General features: G+C 43.1%; 1 protein-coding gene across 1 annotated transcript in view; it reads right to left on the bottom strand.

The window, feature by feature from the left end:
- Positions 1-15,871, bottom strand: part of LOC140641202 (protein FAM170A-like) — a 60,278-nt gene that overhangs the window by 31,060 nt on the left and 13,347 nt on the right. Inside the window, exons 2-3 of the mRNA XM_072840644.1 lie at positions 8,086-8,195; positions 5,575-5,688 (exon numbers count right to left, since the gene is read on the bottom strand). The gene's annotated coding sequence lies outside the window, so the exon portion shown is untranslated. The remainder of the gene's footprint in view (positions 1-5,574; positions 5,689-8,085; positions 8,196-15,871) is intronic.

The following is a 15,871-nucleotide window of genomic DNA, read 5'->3' as shown; positions in this document are numbered from 1 at the left end:
GCAAAATAGCTAAGCCAGCTGCTTCGGCCCATCTGGTCAGGACCCCTCACATCCTTGGTCTCTCCTCGATCCTTGACGTGTGAGAACCAGCGCAGACTTAGAACTCCGGCTGTTACCTCTGCACTCCAGACCTGAGGTCTCTGTTTCTCCCCAGCTGGTTCCTGTTCACCTTCCCAGGTTAGCATCTCAAGCAAATCATGTTCTCAGGGAAGTCCATGGAGAAGAGATTTCAGCTGAGTCTCAGGAGGGACTGTCCTAGCTGTCGTAGCGGGGAGTGATTAACAGGTAGTCACAACTTCTCCCCAGGGAAGAGAGCATTCATTCAGCCTAGTCAGAGAGAAGCAATGGTGCAGCGTTCTGCAAACCGCGGGCTCTGTGGTCACTTCCAGTTCTGATACATGGGGGTTCCCAGGCTCCAGGTGCCTTGTTTCATCACCCAGCCTCACCTTCACAGGTGCACCCCCCTTGTTAATCAGGGCCCCCACCTAACACTCGAGGGCTCCAGTCCAGAGTACATAGAGCCTGGGTCTGCTGGGGAGGTAGGGAGAAAGAAGGGACAAAGGAAGGACCTGGTGCCCCCGTGGCAAATCTTTGCTGCCCTCCACCACCCAGGTATGACCAGGCCCCAAAAGTCCAGCTGGTATTGAGGAAACCACACGTCCCCGCAGAGGGGTGCACCCACAGACACACTGTGGACCTTAGTCATTGCTCTAGATCCATAAAATGAGCTGGGTGGTTTTTACTCTCTTCCATTGTCTGGATTATCGAGTAAGAGTTAGGAATCAACTGTTTTCTTGAAAATTTCATAGATTTTGTAGAATTTACATGTAAAACAATCGGAGCCTGGGGTTCCAGGGAGCAGAACCTGTTAAATGCCATTTCAATTTATTTAACATTTATGGTTCTGCCCAAGTTTTCTAAATCTGTGCTAGTTTTGCCATTTTATAGCAGATCCATTTCATCTGTTTTAACTTCGTTTGCACAGAGGAGCATAATTGGATAAATAGAGTAAAACAAACAAAAGATATCAGTTGTGTAAATGAAGAGCTGTTTAATTGTGAGGTACAAGAAACGTCCAGTGCAAGCTTGCACACCCACGGAGGGGCCAGGAATTCCAAATTACAGAGTTCACATTTATCCGGCTCGCTGCAGCATGATGCCATCTAGTGGGACTTGTCTGCTCTGGCCTAAATACATGCTGGAATAAATCTGGGACCCAAGGCTGGCCAAAACTGCCAAGTCACTGGCAGCAATTCCAGAAGTTTCTCTGGTTGCCCAATGCTGCAGATTTGGGCCACAGAGATGTCTGCTCCTTTGAAGCCTCTTCGGTGGTCACCTGAAGATGCCTCCACCCTGCTCTCACTCACAGTAGCCCTCCCAGAAAAGATAAAAATTTGAGCCCCTAGCTATTTGAGAACAAATGCAAGATACATTATTAAGCCCAATATATCAATTTCATGCTATTGTGAAATGTGAAGGGAATCTTCCAGTATTTTTTTTAATATTCCTGTTGTACCTCATTTGTCTATTCTCATTCTGTATCATATCTAATTTTATCTTCTTTTTCCTCATCACTTTGGATAAAAGTTTGTCAATCTTATTTATCTATTCAAAGAGAAAGTCTTGGATTTTGTTAATCTTTCTATTTTTTTATTGAGATATAAATGGTTTTTTAATTGATAGATAATTCATATACTGCCAAGCTTACCCTTTAAAGTGTGCAATGCAGTAGATTTTAATATAGTCACAAGAATGTGCAACTGTTACAACTACCTATTTCCAAACATTTTAATGACCCCAAAAAAGAGCACCTACACCCATTGGTAACCATTTCCCATCCCTTCTTTTCCTGCCCTCTGGAAACCACTAATCTACTTTCTGTCTCTGTGGATCTGCTACCCCAAATAGTTCATATAAATCATGCACAATGTGGCCTTTGAGGTCTGGACTCTTTCATCTGGCACTATGCTTTCAATAATATTCCACGGCATGGACATACCATATTTTATTCATCCATTCTTTTGTTGATGGATATTTGGGTTTCTACGTTGGGCTATTATGAATAATGCTGCTATGAACATTTACACACAAGTTTTTGTGGGGACATATGTTTTTGGTTCTTCTGAGTATATGCCTAGGAATCAAAGATAAATCTATGTTTAACTTATTGAGGAACTGACACATTTTGTCACAGTGGCTACACCACTTGAATTCCCGTCAGTGAAATGAATAAGGGTTTCAATTTCTTCACATCCTAGTAAGTATGAAGAGGTATCTCATTGTGGTTTTGATTTTTATTTCCCTGATGACTAATGATGCTGAGAGTATCTTTTCATGTGTTTATTGGGAGTTGAGTATCTTCTCTAGAGAATGTTTTCAAGTCTCAGCCATGTTGTAACATGGATCAGTACCTCTTCCTTCTTAGACTATTGTTTACAAAAACGACACATGGAAATCTAAGTCACAATTTATATCTAAAAAATATAATGGGAAGAATAAGTCACATACTAGACATACGAGGAGTTGAGAAACTCTTTTTAGTCAGTGTCTGATGTTATAGCCAGGTTTCTAAAAAATTTCACCATTTTGGGATAGTCTGAGAAGGAAGCCAATCAGCCAAAAAGAATTCTCTCATTTTCTTCAGCATATAATATCCCTACAAGGGGAGGGGTAATTTTAGAAAGAGCCTTATATCTCAAAGGGGTATATCCCCCAAAGGGATCCCCCCTCCTGGTGATATTTTTTTAGTTTTGTATATGGTTTCTCCTTTATGCATATAAAGGTTCTCACTTTCAAAATGCCTCAAGTTTGTCTTGAGGTATAGTTTGTTTTTAATTCTGTCAAAAAGCTAGCCTTGCTCTTCATGTGAATGTGGTTGATTCTTCCTCAAGTGATTTTGCTAAAGAGAACACAATTAGTCTTAGGTCTACTCAGTAGCCACCTAATCCATTCTGGTTACATTTACAAAGAATAGTCCTAAAATTCTGTATCCCATTGGATTCCTTGCATTACCAAATGAATTATCTTTAATCTGAAGAAATAAAATGAATTTGCAAATGATCTTATTTGCAAGAAGGGCTTCACATTTCCTCTTTAAACCATTCAATTGTCACCTCAGACCTGTTACATAACTGATCCCAAGCTATGTGAGTCAGACTCCCATCACTCTTATCTTCTGATGTTGCCTCTGAGCTGCTACAGAGTTAAAAATGTAATTTCTGCAAATGAAAATTGCCGTTCCTGAAATTCAACAGTTTCATGGTAACTACCATATTTCATCCATATTTCATTTTTATGTGCTATCATTTGGATAAAATTTCATCTAGTATCATAAATCGGTTCCCTTTGGGGTACAGTAATTGTCACATTGTCACCTTGATAACTATTAGTCAGGAATGTATCTTGGTTTCTCAGAATCACCATTTTTCCTTTTTATTAAGTCAATACTTCTTAGCTTCAAGAGTATTTTATACTAAAGAGGCAAGGTATCTTCCAGATTTTTAGAAAAAAAAAATTTGTGTTTGGATTCGTGGCCAACTTTCGCCAAGCGCAACCTGCCACTCACTCATTTGCTACTTGAGAGCTTGCAAACCCAGCTTTGTTCTCCACCACCTCACTAAGAGTTCTGGAAATCCCACCCTTCCTAGCACTGGGATCCACTGAAGGCATGTAGACAGGTGGTGCTCTCTGACCTGACAGTGCATCGGACTCACCTAGAAACTTGGTAAAAACAGACTGCTGATTCAGGAGGTCTGACGTGGGCCCAAGAATTTGCATTTCCAGCAAGTACCTGGATGACGTGGCTGCTGTTGGTGCAGTGACCATAATTTGGAAACCATGGCATAAATCCCAGGGCATTAATCTCCCATCTGGAAAAATACTAACCTTTCTCAACACATATAAACTTCAAAGATCAAAAAGATTGGGAAAACAGCTAAAAGCATCAAGAACTCATTTGCAGCCTATGCCAACTCTAGAGATGGCAGATTTTTCAAGTCCCTTGCTAAATCTGGTGGATTCCCTGGCCTTCTGGATTCTGGACCTTTCTCTCTCTCTCTCTTTTTTAAGATTTTATTTATTTATTCATGAGAGACACAGAGAGAGAGGCAGAGACATAGGCAGAGGGAGAAGCAGGCTCCCTGCAGGAGCCTGATGTGGGATTGGATCCCAGAACTCCAGGGTCACCCCCTGGGCTGAAGGAAGATGCTCAACCACTGAGTCACCCAGGTGTCCCAGGACCTTGCTCTCTTAGCTAGATTTTCAGAACTTTCCAGACTCCCTCTGCTTCACTCCTGGACTGCTATTACCCTGGTCTCGGTATCCTAGAATCATGGTTATGTATCTTCTGACTCTGATAAAAGCCTGATGAAGAAAAACTTTAGTCCACTTTCTGAAAACTGCTCACTAGGTCAGGATTTCTCTAAAGGTACAAGCCCCTTTAAGAGTTGTACACTTATGAGCAATTCAGGAACTCCCTGTACATTTTCAACCATCCACAAACTCATGGATGGGGAGGGGAAGTATCTGATACTTGCTTCCACTATGGTAAATACTTTAATAGCTTATGAACAATTCAGAAAGGCAAAATCATGCCCTCAGTGAACTCAGAGCTGCAAAAAAAAAAAAAAAAAAGGCTGCATAAAGCCAGGACGGGGTATAATGCAGCTGGGATTCACATCCCCCTTGACAGCCCCCTTAATTCATTCCTCCTCAGGCGGAGCCATTCACAGACACACTCACAATATAGCCTAGGCTCTCTTAGAGTCTCTGGCACAAAGAAGTTTGCACAGAGCACTGCAATTTTCATCACGGAGGAAAATCAGGTACTGATCACCTTGTGACTTACACTGTACTTGAGATAGTTTGGGGACCAGTCAGAGACAATCTTTCTGAAAAATGAACAACCCTCTCCCAAAGAAAACCACCCCTTCTGAATTATCTTCTCACAACCAACACAATGCCAAAGCATATTAACAACTACAACTGATTTATGGCAAGGAGCAAGGATGAAAAAGCACAAGTCAAAAGACCTTGTGTTGAGATACAGGGCTGGCCCGGGTCATCTGTGCAGAACTCCATCTCTACGTTATAGAGTCAGAGAGGAGGAAAACACAACTCTTACAATATCCAAAATGAGACCACTACCCTGGCTCTGAAGCTCATGGAGAACATGTCAGCCATGCTCCCCATCCTCTGGTTGTGGCTGCCTATCTGACACTTGTCTTCTCTGAAATTCTGTGGGCTCTTCCCCTGTCACATTTGGAGAAAGAAAACCTCATGTTGCAGATCAATGAAATTCATCTGCATCAGCCAAACATAACAAGGAGCCTTCTGGCTTCAGAAGCAAGTGTCGGGGTTCCCCCCACCCCCCGGAGTCTTCCATGCCAGAGGCAGGAGAGGCCAGCGAGGAGTGAGTTAGGAGCAGCCCCTTCTGCCCCTTCTGCTTGCCAGGGCCATCCCCACCTTCTTCCTCCCCTTCATTAGAAAACCTCTCCTATCACCACTTAACTTTAGTTGACTGACTATACTTCAGGGTAAATGAATGCCAGGGCTTCATCTCAGCCAGATATTTACCTTTATATTTTACCACTGAGTATAGATTGAAATGCCTTCTTTCTGCCCCTGCTGTGGTAGCCTGCAGCAAGTAGCTGAAGGGCAAATTTGTAGGGAATCCTTAAGAACTGTTTCCTGAAAATAGAAGGGATAGGGTAAGTGGGAGGCATGAACCAGAGGGAAGTGACACCCCGGAAACACAGCCCGAGGGACTAGAGCCACTTGTTCCCCAGCATAAACATCCCAACTGTTGTGCGGTGTCAGCCTGAATGCAAAATGCATGTCCTGTCCTTTCCCACCTACCCCAGTACCACCCAACCAGACACCAGGATCCCAGGCCCACTTGGACACACAGTGGTGTCCCTAGTTATTACAAAAACTTGAGAGGAGACCTAGCATTTCCAGTATTCCTTATTCATCTTTTCAACCCAGATGGAGAGGGGTAGGTCATTCTATCAACAGCTTTTGCTGGGCCACACAAATGTCCCTGGATGCCCCTAAATGAGCTGCTTCTGTTAAAAACATTTGGAAAACACATTTTAGGCCTGAGGCCACAATCCAACTTTTTACCTCAACCTACTGTGTCCAGGAAGTCAGCATAATGCAAAAGCATAGAAGCTAAATTAAGGCTATCAAGAATTATGAACAGGGCAGTTTCCTAAGAAGGGAGTGTAAGTGAAACAGTGGTGACTGCCACCTTGGGTATGAGGGCCATGACTGGAACCTGATATTCGGGTGGATGGGATGCAGTAGTTTTGCATTATATTTACATGTATGGGGGGGCTACCTTTTATTATGAAAATGTTCAAATATGCACAGCAAAGAGAACAGTGTAATCAACTCTTATCACTTCAACCCTACATGATTCAGTGTGTCGTTTCTATAACATAAGGACTATTTCTTACATAACCGGGACACCATTGCCGCCGTTAATAAAATCCCTTGATATTATCTGGCATCCAGTCCATATTCAATCATGAATGGAGAGACATGTTTTATTTTGTATGGATAGTGGGAAAACTGCTAATATTGGAAAATTGATTATAGTAATGCCGACTATAAATACTGACCAACCCTCAAAGAGAAACACAACTTACGAATATTTGGTAATTAACACGAATCCCAACAATTTCTTCAATTGCTTGACATTGATCTCCAGTAACCAGAGATCATCATAACAATTATGCATGTCATTAATGTTCACCAGATCAGAGTCGGAATCAAATAAAATGGGCATGAATAGTGAAGGCATATGCTTGCAACTTTAAAAGAAAACTGTCTGCTTCCAATAAAATTGAATTGACCTAGATCATCTGTGTTCAGACCCAGGGAAGTGTGGCTGATATCAAGAGCACCAGAAAACTTCGGACTTCATCAAACGCCTGCCTTCCCTCCCTACCTTTGCAATGATACATTATGCTCTTAGCTAGGTGTGGAAAATGCTGATCCCAAACCAACACAATTACAGAAAACACACTTGTTCTGGCATTTCTAAGAAGGAACTCTTTTTGTATGACTGTGTTGGAGCTGGAAGGGCAGGTTTGGCACCCTGTGGCTGTTTAAGAGCTCCTTGTCCTCCTCCTTCCCATCCTTAAACACACCTGGGTTTGCAGGACTGCACATAGGTGAGGGGGGCAGAAAACCAACCTTGAGCACACTCCTTCTGTGACTCAGTTTATCATCTGGGAAACACTAATGGTTATGTCAGAAGGCTTTCTGCTATGCTACTGCACTACCTGTGCAACATATTTGCAACGTTCTTTCTAAGTCTATACGTAAAAGGAAGCACTTAGTTCAAAGGGATAAGGATCCAACAGAAGGTGAAGGAGTGCTCTGTGCACTAAGTCTTCCACTGGCAGCAAGCGTCTGCCATGAAGGCTGCCGCAGATCTCTGTTCTCATCCTCTCCAGACCTTAGGGCCGCTTGGTTCTTTGGACACAGAGCCTAGCGAACTCAAGGTTCCCAACCTGCCCCAGGGATCAACAGACTGGCTGAGAACACTAACAAAATAAGCTCTGTAAGGTTGACCTTAACTTCTTAGCAAGGTTGTAAGCATAAGTGGGTGGATTTCATGAAGACACATTAACCTAAGCTTTCTGCAAAAGGGGAGAAAGGAAGAGAAGAAGGGAGGGAGGGAGGGAGGGAGGGAGGGAGGGAGGAAGGGAGGGAGGGAGGGAGGGAGGAAGGGAGGGAGGGAGGGAGGGAGGGAGGGAGGGAGGGAGGGAGGCAGGCAGGCAGGCAGGCAGGGAGGCAGGCCAGCTGTACTTGGAAAGGGCCTCTCTGAAACCCAAACACCGGTGAGCCCGTTAAAGACTTTAAGTCTGACAGCCCAGCTTTCTCAAACCATGGCCGCTCTAAAGGGAATATAATTATACTTAACAGAAACCACCTGCATTTTGAAGTTGCTCTAAATTTAAAGCTTCTGGGAGACTTAATTAAATTTAATGAAAACCATAGCTGCTAAACAAAGATGTATTGTAGCTCCCACTTAGTTATTCCTGAGGAAATTAAGTAGCAGTCACGAAGACCTACCTCAGCTTTCACATTTAAACCTCTGGATATTAAGGCCCAAAGTCTATAAATAAGGTAATGCTCTCTTCTTTTTCGTTAGCTAATAACATTGCCAAACCACTCACGCATTCCTGTAGAAAGAAAGGAAAACGGAACTGGAGGAGAAAAGCAGGAGTGTACAGGAAAGTTACCCTGAGTGTGAAACTGGGCAAATCCTAAATGACATCCCCCCTTAAGGCCCCTCTGCCCGCCTCACCCCAGCCACAAGTGGCTTCTCTTTTGTTTGTATGAGAACTGTGTGTTATTTGCCACTGCAGAGCCAGTGTACACTTCTTACAGATCAGGATTGATACCCGTAAATCACAGCACCAGGATGTGTGGCTTGCTCTGCTCTTGTGGGAATCTTATTTAACCTAGACTATTCAGATGTAGAAAGAATGGTGATCTGTTGATGGATTTTAACAGTAGGCTTGTAGAGATAGAGTAAAAGCTAGAGAAACTTTTCTCTAGGACACGCACAGGGAGAGGAGGAGGTGAAGTGGCCCAATCTGCCTTCACAGAGGGCAACCAGACAGTCCAAGACAAGGCACTCAAACATTAATGTGCATCAGAATCCCCTGGAGAGCTTTGTTAACACACAGAACGCTGGACCCTACTCCCAGAGTTTCTGACCCAGGAGATTGGGAGCGGGCCCCAAAACTTGCCTCTCTCACAAATACCCAGATGCTGATACTATGGTCCACAGACCAGATTTTTGAGAACCACTGATCTAAGAGAGTGTCTCCAAACTCTAGAAAACTGAGGCATTGTTTAGGAAATGGTTTGGTATTAGTTCAATCCAATCCAAAATGCAGAACACAGTTAAAAAAACAAAAACAAACAAACAAACAAAAAAAAACAAAATGCAGAACACAGTGTTGAGAAAACGAAGCCACCAGTGACAGGAAGTAGGCAGCCAATGGCTGAGTCCCACACATCTACCCCACACAGCAGGCCCATCCCCATCAAGTAAGGAATGAAGCCTCACCTTGAAAGGTGACTAGGGATAGGTGAGCTCCATGGGCCATGATCCAACCACTGGAATCAGATTGGGACCTCAGCCCTTAAGAGATCCAGGAACATGCTATGGAAAGTCCCCAGGGACTAAGGAATGACTTTTGGACATACTGTTCCAGGGCAAGGAAGCTAGAAGCATCTCCCACCTATGAGAAAGACCTGACCTGTCTGCAGGTGGGTCGCAACATGTGTTCCCCCTCCTGGCATCAGAACCTACCCTCCAGACCCTACTCAGGCAAACTCAGGCCCACAAGTGCTCCAGATCTTTACAATTTCTGTATAATTAAGCAAAATACCTGAATCACTGAAGTCTACACTCGCCTGTCTACACAGAGAGCACTGTCTACACCAATTCGATGAATGACAAGACATGGAACCCTAAGGCAAAGTCCCTGAAACACTTTCATATTCACTGTCCTATAACTCTTAAAACAATCCCATGAGATGGGCCATAAGAACAAGCAAGAGAAGCGATCCTCATGCAATACATGATTGGCCCTCAGACCCATAATCATGTGAAGTTGAGGCCAGCTTCCTGTTTCTAAGACTGGCCTCAACATTGTACATTGTATATTTTTTCTCATTAGACCACGTTCCTTCCCATTTAAAAGGGATTTGAACCAGCTCTACAGAACAGGAGAAACTTAATCTCCCCTGTTTCATTAAGCAAGAACCCAAATCAATAGATTATCCAGGAGGCCTATTTCATCATGGCATGGAACTTAACAACACTTAGCCCAATTCATCACTCCAATCCCTCCCCTGCCTTAGGAAAAACAGAGCTCTCCATCACTAGAGGTAACCAAGTAAAAATTCCACAACTACTCACATTAGGTACATGAAAAAGAGGATTCAAACATCCAGTGGGATGAATATGGACAGATGCTATTGATTCTATTGACCATAAATTCTCTTAATTTCTCCAATAGTCTACTCATGAAAAACATACTCAACACCCCCATCACCCTACCCTCTCTGTCACCTTTATATGTAAGATGTTCCCGTGTGCAGACTCATTTCAAAGGACAATGAAAGCTTGGTATTTTCATTGCAACAATAAACAGAAATGACAATGTATTTTTTCAACGTGCCAGTTAGTTCATTTTTGACAGGTAGAAGTACACAGGAAAATGGTTCTTAACAGAATCCATGGGTTTGGAATTCCAAAATTAGAACAATACTAGTCCCTCACAATCCCCAGGGTATTTCCTGTCTGATGGTGTCTTAGCTATTCGAAAGTGTTTCCTTAATCTTCTTTAATGTACTCTTTCTCCTTTTCTTTCTATCGTTCACACTGTAAAGTTTTAAAATGAATGTCCACACACATCAATTCTGTGATGTTTGTTATAAGAACCTGCAAATTTTTAATGGAATCATTATACAGACTTCTGCTTGTTAAACCCAAGTCCAAGGGTAAATACATTAATATTTTAAATGGAAAGCCCATCAAGGCAATGTGCCACATGGACTTAGGGATTGAGTGACTTGAGTGTGACTCCTGGCACCACCACACCCTAACTCTATGACTTTGGCAGAGTTTCTCTCGGGGAAAAAAAATGATGAAAATTGTGCCTAACTCATAGGAAGAAAATGCAGTAATGTGTGTGGGCACCAGCATCATAGGTTAAGGCAGCATTTTGCAGTGATTAGGTTCAGATACTACCTGTGTCTAAATCCCAGATCTGCCACTTGATGGCAATATGATGGTGAGCAAATGATTTAACTTCTCTAAACTTGTCTCCTTGTCTTGGTAATGAGGGTAATGATATTATCTACCTCACAGGCTTGTGATGACTGGAAGGATGTTTGTAAAACCCTTGGCAGGAAGTGCTACAGATGGGAGGGAGTTTGGACTCTGGGTCCCTTTCCCGGCATCCTCTTCCCAAGGGGCTTCAGGTCTTCCAACACATGTCTCTCCCTACATTGGCATTCTATGTGGCCCAGAAGAAGAAAAGACAGGTAAGCTAAGATGCTGAATCCTCTCAGGGAGAGAACTGTCTTTGTTGAGGCATAAATAGACACTGAAACCCTTGTCAGCTGTGCAAAGAAACACTCCAATGGCCTGGTTGAGAAAGGAGTCAAATGGTTGTGTACAATAGTGGGAGAGCATGGAGCTTCTGGGTGCATGGGAGGTGAGCAGGGCAGATGTAAGAGGAGCTGGCCCTTTTGGAACTTTCCAACAGTGGGAGAGGTCAAGGCACTTCTGAGAACCACACTGTCTAGCATATACTATGAGGAGCCCACTCCTCTGCTGGGCTAAGCTGTAAGGTAAGCCCTCTATGTTAATCCAGGTGCCTCAGCATTGGCCTACTACATATAATGACCTTGAGTGTGTGTGATTTGGAGAAAACATCAACAGGAGTGAATGCTGCCCTGCATTTACTTTCAGCGTGGTGACACAGAAGGTAGTGAGGGGAGATGAGAGATGAGAAATCAATAGAATCCAGAAAATCATATCAAAAGGTGATCAGAAAAGCCATTACCCCCCCCCCCCCAAGGATACTTGGGTACATTGGTGGGGATCCTGGATTTCTCACTGTAAGCAGGATAGGGACTCTGGATTTAATTACTAAATGGGAGGTGACCCAGAGGGCTGGAAAACTTGGGCCTGATCGCCTTCACCCACCAAGGAGACTAAGTGTCCCATTTCTCCCCTTTGCATCACTGGCTTTTAACTGGATGCATGTATGATTCTTCTTCAAGAAAGTAAAATACTTGATTTCAAAGCAACATTGGAAAGTTGCTTTGGAACTTTGGAAACAACATTGGAAAGCATCCTAAAATCTTGAAACTCAAAGACTTTCCAGCAATGACTTAGTCTAAGCTCTTAACAGCTCAGAAAACCAGCCTAGAGAAGAGCGTGCCCAGTCCCCAGAGCAAGTTCTAGCAGCCAATGGGCTGGAGTTCTCAATGGAGGACAGCCATTCACAGCAGGAAGGATTGAATTATCATTGGGCTGGCCATTTCACATCAGGAAGAGTATAAAAATAAGCCTCAGGGTTGTGTGTGTAACGTGGCTCACAAAACCAGGGATCTATGACTAGTTGCCCACAGATATTCCAGATCCGAGAGGTTATTAATCCATTTCAGCAACAGAGTATCTCTCTCTTTCAACTAAACCAACCAATTCTGTCAATACATTATTATATCAGGTAACTCTAAGGACAAATTAGTGTTCTTTTGAGGATAAAATACCATGATGAAACTCCTTCTCAGACAGATAAAAGTGGAATTAAGTATGAAAACAGGCCTATTGAATTACTAGAACTAAAGTTTTCATTTGCTTTTCTGTGTCTTAAACTGATTTTCTGGTGGATTGAAACAAAGTGAACACAAATTTAGAAAATCCAATGCCTTTACAAAAAATATGAGACTGAAATTTTTGTTGCTGTGGTCTAATTATGGAATACATGTTTAACTGTCACACTGGGACGCCTGGGTGGCTCAGCAGTTGAGTGTCTGCCTTTGGCTCAGGGCATAATCCTGGAGTCCCAAGATCGAGTCCCACATCAGGCTTCCCAGAGGGAGCCTGCTTCTCCCTCTGCCTATGTCTCTGCCTCCTCTGTGTCTCTCATAAATAAATAAAATCTTTAAAAAAAAATCAACTGTCACTGAATTTATGAAATGAAAATCAACTAAACATTTTAATCAACTTAATTTGGAGATTTTAAACCTGTGACTTTTACAAAATGGCTGCATGATAAAGTCATACCCGCTCAGCAATGCAATGTTTATAACAACAATAATTTCACTTTCAAGATATACAACAAAGACCAAGATGAGCTTTTGTATAGAACTTGAAATTAATATACACCATGTCTTATGCCTCTGTTTGTCTTTCTAATAGTTAGAGCTACAACCCTCATTAAATTAAAGAGAAAATGTGGGAGCCTGGGTGGCTCAGGGGTTTAGCGCCGCCTTCAGCCCAGGGCGTGATCCTGGAGACCCAGGATTGAGTCCCACGTCGGGCTCCCTGCATGGAGCCTGCTTCTCCCTCTGCCTGGGTCTCTGCCTCTCTCTTTCTCTCTCTCTCTCTCTCTCTCTCTCTCTCTCTCTCTCTCTCTCCCTCCCTCTGTGTCTCTCATGAATAAATAAAATCTTAAAAAAATTTCAAGAGAAAATGTGACTGTCAACTATACGATTTCATCAGAAAAAGACAGTTGATAGTTGTTTGGGTATTAGAGGAGGGGTGTTGGTTCAGAAGAGAGGAGTCCCTGAGGTATTGTAAAAAGGCATTTAGGGAATAGTACTTTAATAAATAAAGGAGCTAGAGGATATAAGCTAGGGGCACACCTTCAACTCTGCAAGGAAAGTCAGAAATAAAAAAATGTCAGAGATAAAGGGGCTTCTCTGGTCCAAGTAATTCTACAATGCTCAGCCTTCTCCTGTTTACTCTTTAGAAAATTTTCTATAATGCCAAAAGTTATAAAGTAAAAGTACTGCCAGCATTATGCTATTTTCACAGCATTCCTTGGGGCCCCATTCACCTTAATTAAGGAGTCTAAGACAAATCAGTTTATCTACAAAAGTTAGGAATGGAGAGATGTATTTAGAGGTATGGCTTCAAGTGTATCATAGACTAAACACAAAGTCGGAGTGGGTGACCTTGTTGCTTGGTCTGGTACTCATACCTCTCCCGCTAGGACTGGACAAAACTCATGATCTTGTCAGAGGTTCATAGCCATCTGCCAAATGGGCTGGGGTTTGTTTTGTGTTGTTTTTAAGTAGGCTCCATGCCCAACATGGGGCTTGCACTTTCTTTCAACTCCAAACTCCAAACTCCACTGTCAACTCCAAATTGAAAACTGACAATTCACATGTGGGGAAATACATATTTTTTAATTTTATTATTATTTTTTAAATAACCTCTATACACAATGTGGGGGTCAAACTTAAAACTCCAAGATGGAGTCACATGCTCCACCAACTGAGCCAGCCAGGTGCCTCGAAATACACATTTCATAAACAACTCACAGGCAAATGTGTATTCTCTGATTTAAAAATGCAATTGAAATTAAACCTGAGAAGCCATAGAACGTCTGCTAAAGAACAGGAATTTCTTTAAATGATAATGCCTTAAGAAACAATAACAATAAAATTGCCTGCATTCATTCAACGTAATCGGCTCCTTAATGTCAGATAGTCTTTCTTCCTTGTTCACGTCTGAATCTCCAATGCCCAGTACACATTAGGAGTCCAATGGATACTCCTTGACTGAAGATCCATCCATTAATGGTCTTGAAAATTGTTCTTTGGGAATCAACATGGTCATATGTAACACAGACCATCTTGCTGGCAGTGCTCCGACATTGAGCTGATGGGTGAAGAGTGAGGGGAAATGATTTATTCCAGTGTGTCCTCACTTACCTCCACAGGCCAATAAAATTGAGAACTCTGAACTAGGCAGGATAAAAAGAAGAGAGACCTATATTTATAGGGTGACAGCGGGTGAGAAGGTTGTGGTGCCAACAGCCCAACCTCTAATCTCCCAGCCAAAACTCTACTCTCACTGGCCATGTGTCCTCCCTTGAACATGCATGAAGATGGTGGCTCACTTTGGATGACTGAGGCTTGGTTGCCACTGGGCCCAGCTTATGGTGATTATTTTAAAAAGCCGAAGATTAGCATCACTTAAACACACAGCACTGCTTATTTTCTTATGGTCACAGTCTGACCGGGACTGTATGTTCTGATAATGTACCCATTCCCAGATGGAAACAGGGGCCCGCTCCCCCTGGTCCAGCATCATCTGTCCCCAGCCACAAAGGGCATACCTCTTGTCTCATTTCCTCCCACAACCACCTCATTTGAAGCAGATAGCTAAATCTTATTGCTTCGATTGCTTTTTTTCTTGCTTCGCGATATAAGATGTAGTAATGCTAGGAGGGAAAGAACTGTTGCAGTCAGAAGGCACTTATGTGTGTAAGGCCATCACTTTGGGGTTTTTATGATAAAACTCACCATTGTAGACACACTGACACTCGCCTTCCTTGCCTTGCCTTCCAAAGTGGGACAGGCACACAGGGTGTGTGCCTGCTGTACCGGACCCGCCTAACGCTGCTCTTACCATCTGACCTGGTAATTCCATTCCTAAAAGTTTTCATCTCAGAAAACAAATGAGAAGCAGTGCAATGTCTTCAGCAGCACTGTGTAAGCAGTGCATGAGTCGCTGGGGACAAAAAGAGAAGATCAAGGTGACAGCAGGGTTGCTGATTTGGAAAGCCGAGTACATGCTGGTGCCCCTCCGTGATACCAGGAGTGCACAGCTCAGGCAAGAAGAGCTGGTAATGGCATGTGCCAGGAAGATTTAACTGTCCTGAAAGTGGGAGTGGCAGGGTGTCTTGAATACTATCCTAAGTGTTTACAGCAAATAAGGATGACAGTTGTAAATATTGGTTTGTTTTTGTTTTAGAAAAAGAGAGCATGAGGGGGTGGGGGAAGAAGGGGCAGGAGAGGGAGAGAGAAGCTTAAGCAGATTCCATACCCAGCTCATAGCCCAATGCAGGGCTCAATCTCATGACCCTGAGATCATGACCTGAGCTGAAATCAGGAGTCAGCTGCTTAACCTTAACCAACTGAGCCACAGGGCACTCCTTAGCTAATCTTCTCTTTTCTTTTCTTTTTTCTTCTCTTCTCTTTTCTCTTCTTCTCTTCCTTTTCAGATTTTATTTATTCATGAGAGACACACAGAGAGAGAGGCAGAGACCCAGGCAGAGGAAGAAGCAGGCTCCCTGTGGGGAGCCCGATGTGG

This window comes from Canis lupus, chromosome 10 (genome assembly GCF_048164855.1).
Source record: "Canis lupus baileyi chromosome 10, mCanLup2.hap1, whole genome shotgun sequence".
NCBI classification, from domain to species: domain Eukaryota; kingdom Metazoa; phylum Chordata; class Mammalia; order Carnivora; family Canidae; genus Canis; species Canis lupus.
Note: the sequence above shows the minus strand (reverse complement) of the source record. Positions and strands in the feature narration are given on the sequence as shown.